The sequence below is a fragment of the Trichosurus vulpecula genome, chromosome 4, assembly GCF_011100635.1.
Source record: "Trichosurus vulpecula isolate mTriVul1 chromosome 4, mTriVul1.pri, whole genome shotgun sequence".
In the NCBI taxonomy this organism is placed as follows: Eukaryota; Metazoa; Chordata; class Mammalia; order Diprotodontia; family Phalangeridae; genus Trichosurus; species Trichosurus vulpecula.
The window spans coordinates 201,202,026-201,220,203 of record NC_050576.1 but is presented as its reverse complement, the minus strand read 5'-3'; positions in this window follow the sequence as shown (position 1 = coordinate 201,220,203).

The window sequence follows — 18,178 nt, the reverse complement described above, 5'->3', positions numbered from 1 at the left end:
ATCAGCCCATGCCCCCAACTGAATTAATATATCTTCAGTCATTCTTGGGTTGCGTATAAGCAGCAAGAGAGAACCATAGGAATCATAGAATATTAGAGACAGAGAGGACTTTTGTGATCATCTATTGCCTTTCCTTTCTTTTTGTTTTGTTTTGTTTTGTTTGTTTGAACAGAGCGGAAAACTAGGGTCTAAGGTCACACATATCAGTTCTGGTGGCTCTTGGTGAAAGGATCAGTGATGATGGAATCAGAAGATGTAGGTTTAATTCCTGGCTTCTCACTTGTTCCTCTGTAACTTTGGGTAAGTCACCTAACATATCTAGGCTCCAGTTTTCTCATCTGTAAAATAAGGGGGTTGAATACGATGAGATCTAAGTTCTCTTACAACTCTAAGTTCTACCATGCCATTTTTTGTTTGTTTGTTTTTAGAAATGCCTACAATATGGCAGCCCTTGGGACTAGATTGTCCCATAGGAAGAAGAGAAAAAAAAATTGTCTCCAGTCCTGGGAAGTCCCAGAGAACCAACTCTTTAGCAAGGATGGCAAAAAGGTGATAGCAAGGGGGACATAAATACTTTTTAAATTAAAAGAATTTTAATTAAAAAGCATTTTTTCTATCTCTCCTTTCTGCTTCTTCCTGCTCCATTAGGGAGAAAAACAAAAAACAAAAACCTTGTAACAAATAAGCATAGTCAAACAAAACAAATTCTTATGTTGGTCATTTTTTTTTTATTTTTCTTTTTTTTTTTTTTTGGTTTTTGGCAGGGCAATTGGGGTTTAAGTGACTTGCCCAAGGTCACACAGCTAGTACCTGTGTCAAGCATCTGAGGCCAGATTTGAACTCAGGTTCTCCGGACTCCAGGGCTGGTGCTCTACTCACTGTGCCACCTAGCTACTCCGATGTTGGTCATTTAAAAAAAAATGTGTCTCATTCTATAGCATTCTGTGTCTTCGGATCTCTAGAATCATGGTTGGTCATCGCATTGATCAGTTCTTAGATCTCTCAAAGTTGTTTGTTATCACAATGTTGTCATTAGTCTCCTAGTTCTGCTTACTATGCTCTGCATCCATTCATATATCTTACTAGGTTTCTCTGAAACTGTCCATCATTTCTTATGACACAAGAATATTCTATTAAATTCATATACTATATTTAATTTGGCCATTCCCCAACTGATGGATGCCCCATTAGTTTCCAGTCCTTTGCCACCACAAAAAAAAGTGCTATATAATTATTTTTGTACTTTTGAGCCCTCTTCTTCTTTCTCTGATCTCTTTTGGGCATAGGCCTAGATTGGGCCAAAGGGTATTCAGTGTCCTTTGGGGACATAGTTCCAAATTGCTTTCCAAAATGACTAGATCACTGGCAGTTCCTCTGACATTTGTCATTTTCCTCCCTTTCAACTTTGCCAATCTGATGGGTATGAGGTAGAACCTTAGAGTTGCTTTAATTTTCATTTCTCTGATTTCTGTGACTGGGAATATTTTTAAATGGCTTAGTGATAGCCTGCATTTCTTCCCTTTAGGACTGCCTGTTAAATCTTTTGACCAATTGGAAGATGACTCTTACTTCTTATAAATTTGAAGGGTTTATATCTGGGAAAGAGTTGCCATCAGGAATCTTCCCAAATGATGGAGGTCTCTTCTTCAAAGTCTTTTACTCTTACGTATGTAATAGGGGTGACTAAGACTGGCCAATGAACCCAATCTTTATGAGCATGCCCAGTGTATTCAGCTGATGCAATTCCTGCACAGACTTCTGTCTGACACAGGTTCTGGTCCACTATTGCTATTAACTGTTGAGCTGGAATTGAAGTACATTCAACAAGTACTAACTGAACAAATCAAGATCTTTTCCTGCCTTTGTGGGCTTCTAAGTGAGGACGGGTCCTTTCTTAACCCGCACTGGCATAAAGTCGTGATTAAATGGTCCTGCTGATCATAACACCTGTGAATTTGAATGCTGAAAAAATATCTCTGTTTTCACTAACCTCTAACTGAAATTTGGCATTCCCTTCAATTATTCATTAAAAATATTTGGAGAAGGGATGCATAGATTTTACCTCACTGCCAAAAGGGTCCATGACACAGAAAAGGTTAGGAACCCCTGCTCCAGGAGTGAATTCTTTGGCCCCGGAACAAGCATGAAACAAAGCAGAAAAGATAGTAGTGATAAACCTGAGAGCATGAGATCATTCTCTCCCATCCCTGCTCTACACCTTCCATGGCCCTTCAAATTTCCCCTTATAGTCCCATTCACCCTTTTTACTTAACTTTCCCAAACTTCTTTCCATTTTCATTTTTCATATTTCTCTCATTCTATCTTCCCTATTAATATTCTCCCCTCACACACACAAAAAGACCCTCCCAGCTTTACCTTTCACATCCCCCTTCATATCCCACACTTCCCTCCAGGTTCCCTTTTCCTTCCTCCTCTCAAGTTGCTATCTCTGCCTTACCTTTCACATCCTTGCCTCTAATATCCCCCTCCTGTCCTTGCCTCCCTAATTCCTATTGTCTCACCTCTTGGGCTGTGCAAGACATAAGGTGAAGTGTACAATGAGAAGTGAGAATTGCTGCTGCTCTCACCTTGGTATCTGGGTACCACGTCCAATGAAGGCAAGAGACAAAAGTCTGCTGGGAAGAATTGTCAGGGTGGCCTGAGCAGCAGGAGGAACCTAAAAAGATGAAAAATTGTCTTTCCAAGTCTCCCCAGGTCAGAGAAAGGCAATAATTTGCCAAACACGAAGCCTGGGCATTTGCCAAGCTATCAGCACAACATCTGCCTGGTAGTTAGGGAAAAGTGAGCAGGAAATGTCCAGGTTTGCAGGGAGTGACAGCTCTGAGCTTCTCTGGAATACAAGACAAATACTACTCCATCTCTACTATACTCTGTCCAAATCCCAGTCAGAGCCTAGTATGGCAGGAATTGCACACATTCCTTTGAAAGACTTACAACTTTTATTTTGGGGGGCTTTTACAAAAACTTCAAAGATATAGCAAAAAAAACCCAAGATACAAACATTTATCCAACAATCTGAAAGCCTAATCTCTCCTACGAGACAGCTAGATAGCACAGTGCATAGAGTGCTGGACCTGGAGTCAGGAAGACTCATCTTCCTGAGTTCAGATTTGCACTTAGATACTTATTAACTGTGTGACCCTGAGCAAGTCACTTAGCCCTGTTTGCCTCAGTTTCCTCTTCCGTAAAATAAGCTGGAGAAGGAAATGGCAAACCACTCCAGTATCTCTGCCAAGAAAACCCCAAATTGGATACAAAGAGTAGGACGCAACTGAAATAATTGAATAATAACACTCTCCTCTATGCCATCTTGGTCTCTGGTAGGGAGTAGGTTCATAACTTAGCTAAGATCCTACATAGCATTGACCCCACCGAGTTCATGTCCAGATGCAGCAGGATTGCCAGATGAGTCCTTATCTTACTTTCTACTGGCCTTTGGTGCCAAAGGACATTCCTTCATCCCCTTGGGAATTAATGCTCCATTGACCATGAAACTCAGCCTGGATTCTGATCCCTAGATTCCTGTAGCTCACTCTGCTGGCCTTTCAAAACTCCCAAGGTCAGAGAATCCACTTCCTTCTAGGAGAACAGAAAAGGAGAAATGAAATGGTCAAGAACTGTTTCTTTGATTGGCCTATTTCTCAGGGCCATGTGGCCTCTGAGGGTTAGAAGCCCCAAAGACCTTTCCCCTTCTACCATAGTCTCTCACAGAATGCTGCAAGTGAAGGAGTCACTGAGATGTCCCAAGAATGAATGGGGCCGAAAGAGATGATGGTTTTACAACTTCCAAAACACTTCTCTCACATTAGTTCCCTGAGGTAGGTGACCCAAGTTTTGTGATCCTTATTTTAAGGATGAGAGAACTGAGGCTTATTTGTCCAAGGTCACTTGGATTGGGGCTCTAACCCAGGTCTTCTTCCTCCAAATCTAAAGCTCTTTATACCATAGGAGTCCTGCTTTTCCGTAGAAACCTGCCCTAGAAATAGCTGCAACCACCAGGCAGCCCAGGGCCAACTGCGTCTCAGTGGTAGTTCCTGGGTGAGAGGGATTTGGAAGAGCGGAGTAAATGCTGGGAGTCTCTCATTTACAAGATGTTATCTAAAACTGACGCTCTCTGTAAGGCAATTGCTTGTTTTCTGGAGGACCTATGGGGGTAGAAGTGGCACTTCCTAAGAGGAAGTGTGTGTTGGGGGCGGAAAGCTGAGGAAGAGTTTAGTGTTAAAATCCTCCTTTCCCAGTTTAAACATTAAATTGTAATCCCATTAGATTATAAGCTCCTTGAGGGCAAGGACTGTCTTTTGCCTCTTTTTGTATCCCTAGCATTTAGCACAGTGCCTGGCACATAGTAGGTATTTAATAAATGTTTATTGATTGATTGATTAAATAGCTAGTAAACACATGGATGCCAAGGGAACCCTAGAAAAGATAAGTTGGAAGGCTGAGAGATCTCTGTGCTATGGATATAAGAGACTTTTCTGATTGGTCAGCAAGAGAAAAGGTAGATATGTATAATGTATATGTATAATAGTAATTAACACTAGTTTCGTATTTTATTCTTATTCTTTCTCTCCCTACCCCCATTCTTTTTCTTTTTAAATCAATCTGTGTAGCTACATGGCACAGTGAATAGAGGAACAGCCCTGGAATCTGGAGGATCTGACTTCAAAACCAGCCTCAGACATGTGACCCTAGCTGTGTGACCCTGGTCAAGTCACTTAACCTTGATTGCCTCCAAACAAATAAATAATCTTTATACGTCTAGAAATAGAGACCATGGAATCATATAGTATTGGAAGGGATCCTAGAGGTCATCTAATTCAATTCCTACCGAGCAAGAATTCAATTAGATTGAATCTAATCATCATTAATTAAACTATTATATGCCAGGCAATGTGCAAAGTGCTGGAGATATGAGAATCAAAATTAATTATTATCTGCTCTCAAGGAACTTAAATCCTACTAGTATCTCCTTGTATAACATCCCTGACCATCCAGCCTCCTTTTAAAGACCTCCAGTAACAGAAACTCACTACCTCTGTGGCAGCCCCATGTCCATTTTGTACAACACGAACTGTTTTTTGTGGGAAGGGGTTGTGTTGATTTAATCGAATTGAATACTTTAATGAAATCCAGACCAACAAGTATGAGGAACACAAGGCAATCTGGAAAGATCTTTATAAAAAATGCAAAATGAAACAAGTAAAACCAGAATTGTAGAGTGCACATGAACTCTGATGAACTCTAAGAGGACAAATGAATAAGAATAAATGGACAGAGGCCTGATAAGGATTAAGAGGGAGTGACTAAGTAATTATGATGATACTTTATGCATTGAAACAAATTTAAATGTAAATAGATACTAAGCAATTTTCATTGATTTTATTGCTGTCCAATTCTTTTAAATACTATTTTATTTTTTTCCCAAGTACATGTAAAAACCATTTTTATCATTCATTTTTTAAAATTTCAAGTTCCACATTCTCTGCCTCTTTCCTCTTCCCCCTTCCAAAATGGTAAGCAATTTAATATGAGCAATCATGCAAAACATGTTTCCATATTAGTTATGTTGGACAGCACTAATAATTAGAAAGTTTTTCCTTCCAAGAAAGCTGAACTCAACCTACCCCCTTCAGTTTATGCTCAATGCCTGGGGTGGGGAACCTGGGGCCTCAAGGCCACATGTGGCCTTCTAGGTCCTTAGGTGTGGCCTTTTGACTGAGTCTAAGTTTTACAGAACAAATCCTTTTATTAATGGAATTTGTTCTATAAAGTTTAGATTTAGTCAAAGGGCTGCACTTGAGGGTCTAGTCAGGGCCACATGTGGCCTTGAGGCCCCAGGTTCCCCACCCTTAATCTATGCCACTTTTTGCTGCCTGGGCAAAATACAAATCAAATCCCTTTCCACATGTCAGTCCCTCAAATACTGGAAGACGGCTATCATTTGCCTTCTAGACTTTGTATGCTGTAGGTGCTAAATTTTTGCAGCCTACAAGTGATGTGTTGCCACAGTTTCTATCATTTTCTTGAATAATTTTCTCTAATCACTAAATCCAAGCTCCTTACGAGTAAATCTTTAGTTTCTGGTGGAGAGGATTTGTTCTTGAATTTCCATCATAAACGCTTTCCATTCCATAAACAAATCTGAATGCGTCAGTCACTTATTTGACACCTCTTTGTTGGTTTATTGTTGGCGGTGCTCATGTGGCCTTTGGATGCCACCCTCGGATTTGAGCCACTTTGTAGGATCTCTCCAAAAATAAATCTCTTTGCCATAACATCTGATAAATCTCGCAGTATGTATTGCCCATTGGAATGATACCTGTTTATTCCAAAAGTGTTTCTATAGGATTTTGACCAATTCTTCATGTGCTCTAAGAATGTCTGTCAATTCTTTTCTTCCTTTTCAGAGAGTGTTAATATTTTTAGAGCTGTCTCAGGGTGATGGTCCCTAAGTGTCATGAATATTGCATGTGTTTTTGTCGGGACACATTCCAAATATGTTATGGTACATTTTTACAGTCCTGAAAGTATACATTAAGACTAACATTGCATAATTGTTAATTGCTTTACATGTGTTCTTCCCATTAAACTTTGATTTTAGGATGCCAGTGACTTTTAGTCATAGTTGTCTTCTTGATATCTTTATGCTCAATGTTATCTTGCCAGGAGAAGGTCAAAGCAATTTTATTTTATTTTATTTTGGAGGGGCGAAGGCAAGGGAATTGGGGTTAAGTGACTTGCCCAAGGTCACACAGCTAGTAAGTGTCAAGTATCTGAGGTCACATTTGAACTTGGGTCTTCCTGACTTCAGAACTGGTCCTCTATTCACTGTACCACCTAGCTGCCCCCAGAATAATTTTAAGTATCAACTTCATTCATTGGTGAAAGGTAGCTAGGTGGAGCAGCGGATAGAGCCCTGGACTTGGAGTCAGGAAGACCTGAGTCAAATTTGGCCTCAGACACTTACTAGCTGTGTGACCCTGGACAAGTCATTTAATCTCTATATGCCTGTTTCCTCGACTGTAAAATTGGGATAACAAGAGTACCTATCTTACAGAATTGATATGAGGATCAAGCGAGATAAGATTTCTAAAGTTCTTAGCACAATGTCGGGCACATTTTGTTGTTGATTTTCAGTCATTTCTGCTGTGTCTGGCTCTCTATGACCCAATTTGGGATCATGGCAAAGATACCAGAGTGGTTTGCTATTTCCTTCAGCTCATTTTACAGATGACAAAACTGAGGCAAACAGGGTAAAATGACTTGTCCAGGGTCAGACAGCTAATAAATATGTGAGGCCAGATTTGAACTCAGGAGAATGACTCTTTCTGATTCCAAGGCCAGTGCTCTATCCACTCTGCCATCTAGATGGCTGCCTGGCACATAGTATGTACTATATAAATGCTAGTTTTACTGTTATTGTTGCTCATCATGGTTCAATTTGATCTCCAGATTCGTGCTTGGAATTTTCTTGTTCTTTATCTCCACCTTTTGGCCTCCTTGGTTTCCTTCACAAATCTCAACTAAAATCCCAAAATCTTCAAACAGTCTTTCCCAAATTCTTCTTTACGTTGGTGTCTTCCCTCTCTTGACTGACTCCAATTTATCCTGTCTACATGCTTTTTGCACATAATTGTTCGCATGTTGTCTTACCCATTAGATTATGAGTTCCTAGAAGGTAGGAAATGTTTTTGTTTTTGCCTTTCCCTATCCCTATGCTATCCCTAGCATACAGTTCCTGGCACATAGTAGGTACTTAATAAATGCTTATTAACTTGACTGGACTTTATCTTCTGTCACAAATACTGGTGTATAAGCTACAATTACTTTCATAGAGGCCTGCTGACTTGATGCCCTTAAATTAGCTTACATTTACATATCAAATATAAATCTTCTAAATCCAAATCTGCTGGGTTTTTTTTTTTAAAGAGAAGAGAACAAGGAGATAAAACAGACACAGGGAGGTTTCCCTGGCAATTTTATCCTAAAAAAGGGGAAGACTAGAAAGATAAATAGAGAAAGTGGTGAGAAATCACTTCTTAACATACAGTAGGTGCTTAATAAATGCTTGTTGAATGAATGAAAAAAATTGCCATAAACATAAGAAGACTCTCACTAAAGAACTAATTGCTAATAGCTATAAGAAGCTACAGACTTTTGATGTCAGGTTGGTCTTTACAGTACTGTGAAGATGAACTGGGACAAAGTAAAATAATTAAAATTACTGACATATAGAAAACCTTACCAAATATATATATATTTTAAAACTTTTAATATGCAACATGTCCTGATTGTTGCTACAATCACTTTGTTTCATACAATCTTGCACTGAATTCACAATATTTCAATGAATGTTCTTTAATTATTCATCATGAAGCCACAATGTATTAGATATTAAAAACACCATTGACAATCCATTTCTCCAAGTGTAACCTTGATTATAGTCCAGAGATTTCAAAGGGCTTTGTAAATCAGTTGGGTTCCTAAGACATCAAGGCACCTCAATCTTCAATTCACGAATGGATTTCTTAAGCTTTTGTGGCATGTGGCACGTGGCACGGTGCTAAGTTGCATTACAATATTCCCCCTCCATTTTGGAATTTCTGTGATTCTGGAGCAATTCTGCTTCTCAGGATATCAATATATTTATCAGAGTTCATCATTCCCACAATGAAGACTAGACTTCCAGGGCCACTGGACATGAAAAATCCCTAAACTCTTTTGAGTGGAGTAGATGTTTTACAGTCTGTTGAAAGGCCCAGTCTTCTAGGTTCACCTAGACTTCTTTGGCAAATAAGCACTGTTGTTTTGTTGTTGTCGCTGTGGCCCTGTTGTATGTCTTGCTCGATGTTTAGGATCTAATGTCGATGAACATGGTATTTCATGTTCTGCTATTTCATGCTTTTGTTGTGTACTTCAAAGAATCTTGAATGAGTTTGATATATGGATAGAAGACAATTTTGTAAAAAAAAAAAAAAGGTTTTGTTCTATCAAATGAATTTTTTTTCTATAGTGAGCAAACAATAAGCTCAGTGGAATTTTATATTCCCTAAATCTTTCAGATAATTGTGATATGGTGAAGATGTAGCTCATCATTGGTCCACATGGCTGAATGTGGCTTGTAATATCCTACTTCTTCCTTATAATACCCTTATCAAAAATGTCTTTAGCTCATGTCTAGATGACTTTCAAAAAAGTTTTGGATAGAATAGGTGCACAGGTTGATAGTTCTTTCTTTTTTTTTAGATTTTTTTTCCTTTGGAGAGGGGGAAGCTGGGGCAATTGGGGTTAAGTGACTTGCCCAAGGTCACACAGCTAGTAAGTACGTCAGGTGTCTGGGGTCACATTTGAACTCAGGTCTTCCTGACTCCAGGGTCGGGGCTCTACTCACTGAGCCACCTAGCTACCCCTAGGGTGACAGTTCTTGATATTCATAGATTCTAGAGAGCTGGCGGTGCAGTGGATAGAGCACTGTGCCTAAAGTCAGGAAATTTGAGTTCAAACCCAGCCTCAGGCACCTACCAGCTCTGGGACCCTGGGCAAGGCACTTAATCTCTGTCTTCCACAGTTTCCTCATCTGTAAAATGAGGATAACAAAGCACCTCCCTCCCAGGTCTTTTTGTGAGAATCAAATGAGATATTGTTCTTACCTAGCTTTAATCACTGAATGGGCATTATCTTGGACAAACTGAGACCTGGGAAAGACCTTAGCTTAAAAAGGCCAAGGTCTCCCACTGCATCCGGGGCCATCTCCAGTAGTCCTGACCTATATCTGGCCACTGGACCAGATGGCTCTGGAGGAGAGAGTGAGGCTGGTGACTTGGCACAGCCCTGCCTCGCTTAAATGCAGTTCACTTGTATGTCATGACATCACTGTCCTGTTGTCATGGTTCTTTTCAAGGACAAAGGACAAACAACAACACAGCAATTGTAAAGGGCTTAGCACAGTACCTGCCATATAATAAATATTGTATAAATGTTACGTATTATTATTACATATTGGCCACTTTTATGGTCTTACTAAAATCTGAGGGTTTTTTCCATACTTTCGGTATCTACCCCCTTTTCAAACACCTTGTATATCAATTCCTCAATGCCCTCACAATTGTGTTGACTCTAACAGATTTTTTTCTATGTATATCTAGTCAAATCTGACGGGTTTCCCTTGTTTTTAGTACTATTTTCTTTTTAGTACTTTTTGGTACTATTTCTTTTTAGTACTATTTCTCCTATAAGTGCATCTTATGTACTGTGGTGATTCTTCTGACCTCGAGAGAGAAAAGTTTCTTAGAGTAATCTTTTTTCAAATCTTTTCCATTTTTTCCTCTTTTTTATTTCTTCCTTCCAATTTTGTCCTTAAATTCTCCTGGAATGTCTTTGCTTAGATGGATATCTTACGTGCTTTCTTTAAACCTCTTCTCTCTTCTTTATAGGACAATACTGCTCATAATGTTCCATCACTTTTCCTTGTAATATTTATAAATGAGTTTATATTCTAACATGGCATTATCTTTGGCAGCTATCTATCTCCATTTCCCAAGTGCATCAGATGTTTGCTGACTAATGCACTTTCTGGGCTCTTTTGGTCTCCTTGATGCGACAATTATTTTACATTGGTTAAGCGGCTGTATAAAATTATTATCATTGGTATCAATGTCATTTCTCTTGTTGATTTCTCATTTTTGGTTGTGAATACCTGCTTTAAATAGTTCAGGGTTGAGGTTTTTCTATTGTAAGTCATATCTAATTCTCACTGTTACTATTTCTTGTTTGTTAATGACTAATTCTTTCTGGCTAATTTTGTTCTTAGCATGAGGAAGTTTATGGTCTAACCGTACAAGGGCAACCTATTCACTTGATCTTAGCTGAAAGACTGAGAAGCGATAAGGACAATTAATTTAAGGACAAGTTCCATGTCAATAATAAATCTTTACTTGTCTATGAAAGTATACTTTATTTTGGATTTGGTGGTGTTATTTGGTATTTGCAATGTTTGGGACCTACCAGTTCTTTTAAAGTAGGGAGCTTCTGTGAATCTACAAGCCTAAACTCTCTCATTCTTCTATATGTACACACACACATACACACATATATATTATATATATATGTATATATATATACACACACACATACATATACATACATACATATGTATGTATATATATGTATGTATGTATGTATCCTCTCATGCTCACATTTTCCCCAGCTTTGCTTTGAGACGTTTGACAAAGTCCTACTCTGATGCCACATTCTAGCATGGAGGTGACCCTGAATTCTCAAAAGTTTCAAGTAAAGCATAACCTCTGAAAGATTCTACCATATTGGAAAAGCTTCAAGTATGACCCGTTCAATAGATCCAGTCTGTTTTCTAAGAACCAGCCTATCTAAGTGTAAAAAGGCCACTTGTTGATTAATGTTTCAGCCTTAGCAACCAAGTGAAACAAACAAAAATACTGGTAATAGGGGGGTTGGCACATGCAGAGAGAATCTCTACGGCTACTCACCACATGGAAGAGGTTGGGAAGCTTGCTTCTGGGTAATTGTCATGACATGTAATGAAAGTGCCTTGGAAAGACTTTGGAGATGTGTAGATATTTAGTAACTGGTTCTGGTCTGCTAACCATGTGATTAGGAGAAGCCTTTTGTGTAGTCTACGTAGCTGGAATTTGAGGGGCTTTTGAAAGCACTAGCCAACCAGTACCTCCACCAGCTTCTTAAGCTGCTTTCTCTCTCCCTCCTTGCTTCCCTCTTTCTCTCTCCTTCCCTCCCCCCTCTCCTCTCCCTCTCTCTTCCCTTCCCTCCTCTCTGTCTCTGTCTCTCTCTCTGTCTGTCTCTCTGTCCCTCTCTCTCTCTCCCTCCCTCCCTTCTTCTCTGTCTCTCTCTCCCTCTCTCCTTCCCTCTACCTTTGTCTCTCTCTTTCTGTATTTCTCTTCTGTGTGTCTGTTCTTTCTTTCTCTGTCTATCTTTGTCTCTCTGTCTCTGTCCCTGTCTCTCTATCTTTGTCCCTGTCTCTCTGTCTGTCTCTCCCCCACCTCTTTCTTGGTCTGACTCCTTTCCTCACAGTTTCTAGAAACTCAGTACAGCAAGGAGAGAAACCTTGGGACTCTCTCCCTCCAAATCTGACATGTGGATCCATGAGAACTTCCTTTGTCCTTTATCTCACCATTTCTTCATTTGTTTTCAATGAAGGAAATTAATCACAAGGTTTCAACCTTGTGCATTTTGAAAGTCAGAAGAGTGAGCCCCCAAGAGTCCAAGAATTCCAGAGCTAGTGCCAGGTTTTGCAGCCAGTCCAGCACTGATGCTCTAAAGAATGAACCACTTTCAAACCTAACCCAGGGGTAGCTGAGATGAGGATTGGTCCAACATTGCAGCATTGGTCCAGCATTGCAGGGAATGATGCCGTGTAGATACTGTGCTAGGTCTGAGCCCATTCTCCCAAAAGACTGAAGGAAATCTTACTGCTGAGGTAATGAGGGGAAATGTTTATATTTTGTTCTTGCTAATCCTTAGAAGTCAATACCCCTTTGTAAAACCTAATTGATAGTAAGTGCCTAAATGGAACTGGAATGCTATCCACTGGCTCCTAATAGTGGGAACAAATACAAATGATGGAGGCTTGCGCCAATCACATTGGAGAAGAGATACTGCAAATCCCCTGGAGAAGCAAGAACAGTCCAGCTCTAGGATAATGAGCCCAGAGCAAACTTACTACCTAACAAATGGCCCTCAGTCCTATGTGAATCTCATCTACTGTCTGTAGTGATGGTGCCAATAGCAGGAAGGGGGCAGATGGTGCTAAGAATTACACAGGTTGTTGACTATCTATGAACTTTAACTACTGATACTCTAAATATGAGATCCTTGTACAATGACCAACAACTAGCCATACTACTGGAAGAGCTGAATCCTATTAATCTTTGCTTATAGGTACTCCTTGAGAGAGGGGGAAAGCAGAGATTTGACAGTGGGTTTTACCATATATCCAGAGACACAAGAAACATTATCCCATGGCCTTTTGGTCATCATGCTTTGCAGTACTAATGACTAGTGTTTGCAAAGAGAAAATCATTGCAATTAATGCACCAATACCATTTGCTGAGGATGAAGATAGAGATAGAGAAATTCTACAATGACCTTGAAAAGGATTTCAAAATTTACCCCACATATACTCTGATACTAGTACTTGGTACTATGATTTAACAGTTTAGATGTGAAAATATTTTTTTAATATAGGAAGGAGTGATGAGTGCATTCATCTTAATCAACTATGTCCATGGCTTAAGCCTTATAGTTTAGAATCCATGGCCAAGGTCACCTAGTAACAAGATTTCCCAATTATAGGTCTGATTTGTTGAAAGGGAAACAAAATTCTTGAAAGCTGAATTTGCAACCCTATTTGTTGTATAATTGAAGGGATTGATCCTACCTATCTATAGTCTTTCATGTTGTATGGTTGCTCTATCCAAAGAAATATAAATTTTGGTTGCTTATACTTCTCAAGGCACCTTGGGGTTTGAGGGCAAGATTTTTTTCTTTCTTCTCTATTTATTTAGTTTATCATTGATTTCCCCCTAAAACTAGGACAATTAACTCTTTGGTCTTCTGTAGTTTTCATTTATGATTTCTTGAAATATAGCTCTGAAAAACCAGGCTTTGTTAAAGCCCACTGAGATTCTAATGAAGTTACTTGACTATGCCTTTAAACCCAAATCACTCTGGCTTTCACTGATTTGTCAATAATAAGTCCTAGCCCAAGCCTTCCTTCCTCATTGTTTGGGTTTTGATGGCTCGGTCAGTGTAAATAGTAATTGTTTCTGTTCTGGCCAGAAATCCTGAGGGTTGTCCCTTCCCAGACTGATTCTTTTATGAAGGCAAACTAGGCCATCTTTTGCCTCAATTCTTACCTAGTCTTTAATTACTGAGTGGGCATTGCCTCAGATGAACCGAGATTTGGGAAAGACCTTAGCTTAAAAAGGCAAAGGTCCCTACTGCATGCCGGGCCTTGACCTATGTCTTGCCACTGGACTCCAGTGATTCTGGAGGAGAGAGGCTGATAACTTTGCACAGCTCTGCCTCACTTAAATCCAATTCACTTGCAAGTCAAGACATCATCCTCCTAATGTCATTGGTCCTCTTTGAAAACAAAGGACAAACAACAACCCTTCGTGTTTGGAGTGGGAAAAGCATACAAGTTTGCCCTCTCTAATAATAATATCCCAGACTACTCTCTAATTCTCCCTCCTCTCTACCCTCCCTTAGGCAAACCTACCCACGCTATTTCCCTTTCTCATAGAGCAAGCTCAGTAAGTTATTGGCTTGCTGACCTCTTACCAAGAAATTCTATTGGGATTTGTGTATGGAATGTGTGCTGTTTTGTCCATGTATCCACAAGGATCTGTCTAGATATGATTCACAGAAAGGCATGAATAGATAGCTCTAGAGACTCCTTCATTCACCCTTCAAGGGAAACTTTGAAACTACCAGAAGAAGCAGGAGACTACAGCCAGAGGCTGGCCAGTCTGTTCTCCTCAGAGAAAGGGTACCAGGCAAGAGTTATGTATTCTGCCCCAGTAAATATTGTAGTCTAGGATCACTATCCACTGATAGGGAAAGAATGTCCCAAGACATATATCCAAGCCTTGACTCCCTTCTCGCCAAATGCCAGTTCCACAGTGAACATGGCAAATAGCATATGAACCCATATATCCAAAACAAAAGCTAACAGAAATCATAGATGGTATACAGATGAGAGTGTACCAGACAACACACATAGTGAATGAGCTCTCCCTTTGAGAATGAGATATCTCTGTGTATCAGTAATTAAGGTGGGACTTTCTTTCATGGTTTTCTCTTTTAGCACTTATTTAATCAAGTGCCCTTGAAGACTCTGGCCTTAGTTTCTTTGATTGGATCAGGAGTCATTGACTTGTATATGGTGGTACTAGGGATTAACTTTCCCACACCCTCAATGGGATTTTTCACCATTCTTTGTTTGAGTGCTTTTCAGCACTGAGATAATCAAGTGCCCCAGGGCCCTGAGATGGGTATGTAAGATCCAAGGTTGGCATTTGACTTTGGGGGCACACTCTTGGAAGGAGTGTTGAGACTCTGGGCAAGCCATAACTGCCCCCCCAGCTTTGTAACCCAGATAGATGTTGGTGATTCTCTGGTAACTATGAATTGTGATTTGAATCAGACAAGGTCTGTCTGTTGATAATTGTAATTTCTGTTTGTATTTGCCTTGTAGTTCAGGGGGCTGATCTTTTCCCCCTGAACTAAGTGATTGATATATGTATGCTTAACTAAACTGAGATTGTTAACCCCTTAAAGTTACTTTCCTTAGTAAAGCAGATCAAAGAACCTGTGCTGGCAGCTCTTGTTGCTGGTCTTCTTGGGTCTTACACCCCACAACAGCTGCTAGCAGAATTGTTGCTACACTCTGCTCAACTGAGAGTCTCAGATCTCACCCAAGGGGAAATTTCCTGGTCTCTAGTGGAGCAAGATGGGGATAAGAACATGATGGCGATGCCAGCTCCTGTACATGTTGGCCTTTTCTCCCTTCAAAGAAGTTCTCTTTGAAGAGAATATGGAGCCACAAGTCTTCTCTCCTGAAGGAGGACACCAGAAAACCAAGATCTCTCTTCTCTTCAACTCTCTCCAACTCTTCCTCTTGAGCAGGTACAGAGTAATGAATACTCAGTCTCCACCAATGAGGGCAGTTAGGTGGTACAATGGATAGAGCTCTGGGCCTGAAGTCAGGAAGACTCATCTTTCTGAGTTCAAATCTGGCCTCAGACAAGTGTCCAGCTTACTCGTGTCCAGTTACTAGCTGGGTTACCCTGGGTGTGTGGGATGAAAGACCCTCACCAATTAAATTTATAATAAGGAGCCATCTCAGGGTGGGAACAGAAATAAATTTTATTCAATTCTCGAGAATTGGGCATCCCCCGCTGGAACAAATCCAGCAATGGAGGACCTTTACAAAAGGCAAAGTATCCATAATTATACCTAACACAAGAGACTTCCTGCCCACCTCTGACCCTTCTCACCACCGGCTGGGAGGTGGGCTTACAATCTGAGCATGAAAGCTAGACAAAGAACCGGGAAATTGAGGCACAGAAATTCCAATTCCCATTCCCTTAGTTAATGATTACAACTGAGGTGACATCTACAAATCTAAAGAAGGAGAATAGGATAAAGGGAAGGGGAGACCCTCTCCATTCTTTACAGTAGAGAAAAACAGGTCATTACAACCCTGTTCTTACTAAGCAAATCTTTAAACCAGAACCAGAAGAAAGAACAAAAAGTTTCAGGGTAAACTTTCCCAGAGGCTGAGCCATCAGACTCTCATGACCTCAGAATTTTCCACTTCCCTTTTTCTTGATTTTTAAACATTTCTTAGTATACATACATATATATACATATACATATACATGTACATATCTTCCTTGTGAAGTCTTCACATTTTATTTATCTCACACATGGGCAAGCCACTGAACCCTGTTTGCCTCAGTTTCCTCATCTGTAAAATGAGCTGGAGAAGGAAATAGCAAATCATTCCAGCATCTTTGCCAAGAAAACCCCAAAATGGGGTCACAAAGAGTCAGATATGACTGAAACAGCTGAACAGCAGCAACCAATGAGGAAGGTCTAATGCCAGTGGGCTTTGAGCCCCAGTTACAGATATTAATGTGGGCTGAAGGGCTAATGGATAGATGTAGATCAAACATTTATTAAGCACTTCTAACATTCCAGTGCTGTGATAAAAAAATATTATGTGGAAGGCCTTCAGATATACTCATTTGTAGTCAATGGGTCTGTCCTTCTTTCTCCCCCTCTCAGTAGAAAGGAGTCATTGTGTCTGTGAAGGAAGTTCAAGAAGAAGTTATCCATCCACCCCCAAGGCTGAGGAAAACTAATCTCACCCTTCTCTAGGTGAGATGGGCACAGAAGGGTTTTTGTTTGGTTTTCCCACCAAGCAACATGGAGATTATAGTTCTCTGGCAAATGAAGAGAAATACCAAACCAATTTAGAAACTACATGGAAACCATGTGACTAGGGGAAGGAAAAAGAGAGACAACAAAATAGACACACACATGAAAAAAATGCAAGGAGGAGAAGTAGGAGATCTTATACATGGACTCAGCCTTTCCCTGGAATCTTAAAAGAAAGACTGAGATTCTGCCTTCATTACTGGAGTCATTAGTTTGGAGAGTGCCTGAGTCCAGACTCCTCTGGGAGAAAGGAAAAGTACACAGTATTCATTTGAGAATGTAGCCGATGTTGTTTTAATATTCACTTCTGTCCCAATTAAATATTTAATGCTTCAATGCTATTTCTTGACTGTATCTGTTAGCACAGTGAACAGTCAAACAACCAGCCTGAGATAAGCAGCAAGGGCTCCCAGGTTTCAGACTGACTGAAGGTAAGTGAACCAAGATAGGTAAATTACTGTTCAAAGCGCCCATAATCTGAACCCGAATGTGAATCCATGGGGGTCCAGCAAAGAGTAGGGAGTTGGGAGGAAGTGAGTAAAGGCTTACATGATGCTTAGCCCAAAGGAATAAATGATATGGTGAGATTTTTTTTGGTTGCCTTCCTTTGCACCCTCAATGCCTAGCATAGTGTAGGGTGCAGAGTAGGTGCTTAATAAATACTTGTTGTTTGGTTAAATTTCAGACACCCAAGCTTTTAGGCTGAAGGAAGAAATTGTTTTAGGGAGGTGGGTATTTCACCTGCCCTCTTCAAACCATAACTTCCATTCATTACTCCCTCCATCCATCCTGGCTGCTCCTAGCCCCATTCCATCAACTCATCACATCACTGCAGTTTCTGCAGAGATATATTTTCCTCCGTCTCCTTGGGTGAGGGAGACTGTGGGGTGTTCATCACCATCTGGCCAGAAAACTTCCTCCTTAAGACAGACTGGCCTGGGATAACCTTTCAACAAACCAGCATAATTGACTGTAATTAACACAAACACATTAGGCTGACAAACTGCAATTATTAGGTTTCCCTGCTCATACTCAGCTTGTAATACAGGTCTTCCTTTTCCCTTCAGGAGGGAGACTGGGGGAGTGTTCTTTGGGATATTGATACCACCTACTCAATTTAGTAAGTCCTATGGGAAATGAGGAACTGCTGGGAGCCATA